Source organism: Sprattus sprattus, assembly GCF_963457725.1.
Source record: "Sprattus sprattus genome assembly, contig: scaffold_53, whole genome shotgun sequence".
Classification (NCBI taxonomy): Eukaryota; Metazoa; Chordata; class Actinopteri; order Clupeiformes; family Clupeidae; genus Sprattus; species Sprattus sprattus.
In genome coordinates this window covers 165,001-168,984 of record NW_027666756.1, presented here as the reverse complement: position 1 = coordinate 168,984, position 3,984 = coordinate 165,001, and positions in this window count along the sequence as shown.

Sequence of the window (3,984 nt, the reverse complement as noted above, 5' to 3'; positions counted from 1 at the left end):
CTGTGTGGGGAGCTGTGTGTGTCTGTGGGCCTCTCAGTAAGTCAACCCAACTCACTGGGCAGTGCTGGGAGCTCTCTGTGTGTCTCTCTGACCTTTGGGGACCTTTAATAGACAGCAGGCTTTTCAGGCCTGTTTGGGGAGCTGTGTGTGACTGTAAGCCTCTCAGTAAGTGAACACAACTCACTGGGCAGTGCTGGGAGCTCTCTGTGTGTCTCTCTGACCTCTGGGGACCTTTAATAGACAGCAGGCTTCTCCGGCCTGTGTGGGGAGCTGTGTGTGTCTGTGGGCCTCTCAGTAAGTCAACCCAACTCACTGGGCAGTGCTGGGAGCTCTCTGTGTGTCTCTCTGACCTCTGGGGACCTTTAATAGACAGCAGGCTTTTCAGGCCTGTTTTGGGGAGCTGTGTGTGTCTGTGGGCCTCTCAGTAAGTCAACCCAACTCACTGGGCAGTGCTGGGAGCTCTCTGTGTGTCTCTCTGACCTCTGGGGACCTTTAATAGACAGGAGGCTTCTGAGGCCTGTCTGGGCAGGTGTGTGTGACTGTAAGCCTCTCAGTAAGTGAACCCAACTCACTGGGCAGTGCTGGGAGCTCTCTGTGTGTCTCTCTGACCTGTGGTGACCTTTAATAGACAGCAGGCTTCTCCGGCCTGTGTGGGGAGCTGTGTGTGTCTGTGGGCCTCTCAGTAAGTGAACCCAACTCACTGGGCAGTGCTGGGAGCTCTCTGTGTGTCTCTCTGACCTCTGGGGACCTTTAATAGACAGCAGGCTTTTCAGGCCTCTGTGGGGAGCTGTGTGTGTCTGTGGGCCTCTCAGTAAGTCAACCCAACTCACTGGGCAGTGCTGGGAGCTCTCTGTGTGTCTCTCTGACCTTTGGGGACCTTTAATACACAGCAGGCTTCTGAGGCCTGTGTGGGGAGTTGTGTGTGTCTGTAAGCCTCTCAGTAAGTGAACACAACTCACTGGGCAGTGCTGGGAGCTCTCTGTGTGTCTGGCTGACCTCTGGGGACCTTTAATAGACAGCAGGCTGAAGAGGCCTACCTGGGGAGGTGTGTGTGTCTGTAGGCCTCTCAGTGAGTGAATACAACTCACTGGGCAGTGCTGGGAGCTCTCTGTGTGTCTGGCTGACCTCTGGGGACCTTTAATAGACAGCAGGCTGAAGAGGCCTACCTGGGGAGGTGTGTGTGTCTGTAGGCCTCTCAGTGAGTGAATACAACTCACTGGGCAGTGCTGGGAGCTCTCTGTGTGTCTGGCTGACCTCTGGGGACCTTTAATAGACTGCAGGCCTATGAGGCCTGTCTGGGCAGGTGTCTGGGCCTCTGGGCTAGTCAGTAACTTAATACAACACAGAGTACAGTGTTTGGAGCTCTGTGTGTGTCTGTCTGACCTATGGGGACAGCAGGCTTGTGTGTGCCTCTCTTATGGTGGACTTTGGCTAAAAACCAGCAAAAACGTTAAAAAGGAGCAATAGCTACTCTCTTATGGTCAAGTGTGACTCTCTTATGGTTAAAAACCTGAACAATGAGTACTAATGACTCTCCTATGAGGGACTTGGTCAAAAAACCAGCAAAAAGCTTAAAAAGGAGCAATAGCTACTCTCTTATGGTCAAGTGTGACTCTCTTATGGTTAAAAACCTGACAAATGAGTCATAATGACTCTCCTATGAGGGACTGTGTCAAAAAACCAGCAAAAAGCTTAAAAAGGAGCAATAGTGACTCTCTTATGGTTCAAAACCTGCAAAATGAGTAATAATGACTCTCTTATGGTCAAGTGTGACTCTCTTATGGTTCAAAACCTGAAAAAATAGTAATAATGACTCTCTTAAGGTCAAGTGTGACTCTCTTATGGTTCAAAACCTGAAAAAATAGTAATAGTGACTCTCTTATGGTTCAAAACCTGAAAAAATAGTAATAATGACTCTCTTAAGGTCAAGTGTGACTCTCTTATGGTTAAAAACCTGAAAAGATAGTAATAGTGACTCTCTTATGAGGGAAAAAAACCTTAAGAGACTAATGAAAACCTTAAGAGACTAATGAAAACCTTAAGAGAGTCATAGTTACTATTCCATAAGAGAGTCATAGTTACTTTTCCATAAGAGAGTCATAGTTAATATTCCATAAGAGAGTCATAGTTACTATTCCATAAGAGAGTCATAGTTACTATTCCATAAGAGAGTCATAGTTACTATGGAACCTTAAGAGACTCATAGTTACTTTCCCATGGTTAACCATGGGTAGGCTTTTGGTTAACCATGGGTACGAAAAAGTTGGGGCTGCTGGCGAGAGCTCCATGGCCTACCCTCCCGAGCCAAAACGGTCAGTCCGACGACAGTGCACCTTTCTCGGACACCTTCTGAAAATCCCCCTAAGGCCTGGAGGATGCCAAAAAGAGGTTTTGCCACCGGGTGACGGCGCGAAATGAAGAGCACCCTAAAAAAGTGGACTTAGGCTCAGAACGAAAAATAAAATAAAGCTCCACAGAGAGCTAACTCAGCCTACGAGTGTCCGATTTTCAAGCGGTTTGAAGCGGACTGTTGACCACACTCTCCTCCCTCTCCTGGAGGATATAGATGGCCCTAGAGGCTCGCGGCCAGCCCGCTGATGGTGCGTCTTTGGCGGCCACATGTTTTTTTGACATTATGATGCCTCTGAGTGTCCGATTTTCAAGCGGTTTGAAGCGGACTGTTGACCACACTCTCCTCCCTCTCCCGGAGGATATAGATGGCCCTAGAGGCTCGCGGCCAGCCCGCTGATGGTGCGTCTTTGGCGGCCACATGTGTTTTGACATTATGCTGCCTCTGAGTGCCTCTGAGTGTCCGATTTTCAAGCGGTTTGAAGCGGACTGTTGACCACACTCTCCCGGAGGGTATGTAGGGGTCTAGATGCTCAAGGCATGTCCGCTGAAGGTGCTCTATTTTCGGACACATTCTCTCACATCCTGGTGCCTGTGGAGGATGTAACTAGGGGTGTAGCTGCACATGGCCAGTCCGCTGAAGGTGCACTGTTCTCGGACACATGTTCCTCAAATCCTGGTCCTCCTGGAGGATATAGAGGGGTGTAGAGGCTCATGGCATGTCCGCTGAAGGTGCAGTATTCTCGGACACCTTTGAGCAGGGTCCTACCCCTCTGGAGGTCTGAAAACTCTGGATTTTTTCTAAGTCCATTTTGGTTAACCATGGGAAGCTTTTGGTTAACCATGGGTACGAAAAAGTTGGGGGTGCTGGCGGAGGCTCCACAAAATACCCTCCCGACCGAAAACGGTCAGTCCGACGACCATGCACCTTTCTCGGACACCTTCTGAAAATCCCCCTAAGGCCTGGAGGATCACAGAAAGAGGTTTTGCCACCGGGTGACGGCGCGAAATCGAGAGCACCCTAAAAAAGTGGACTTAGGCTCAGAACGAAAAATAAAATAAGCTCCACAAGAGGTAACTCAGCCTCTGAGTGTCCGATTTTCAAGCGGTTTGAAGCGGACTGCTCCTCTCACTCTCCTCTCTCAGCCCTCCACTACCTTCTGACCGATTGGAAACCGTGACCCGCCAGGGGAGGCACCCTGTCTCACAGGTCCCACCTCCCCGCCCCTCGCGGTCAGCCTCCAGGCCGGGGACGCCGAGGGCTCCACGGAGCTCTCTGTCACCGCGCCGAACCCCTCTAGCGAGACTCAGACGCCCCGTCTACCCGAGCCGTCCGAAGCAGGTGGCCGTGGCGGGAAAGGCGATGTTTGGCTCCGGCCACTCACCGCCCCAACCCCCCGGTCTGCCTCGAAACGCTATCTCCGAGTCCTCCCGGTACCCTCTCGCTCAGAGTTGGTCCACACCTCTCTGCATGCACAACACTCCCACGGGGGTGGCGGCTTCCCCTCGGGGAGGCCACCGCTCTGCACCGGTTGTCTGCAGCTACCTGGTTGATCCTGCCAGTAACATATGCTTGTCTCAAAGATTAAGCCATGCAGGTCTAAGTGCACACGGCGTGACAGTGAAACTGCGAAT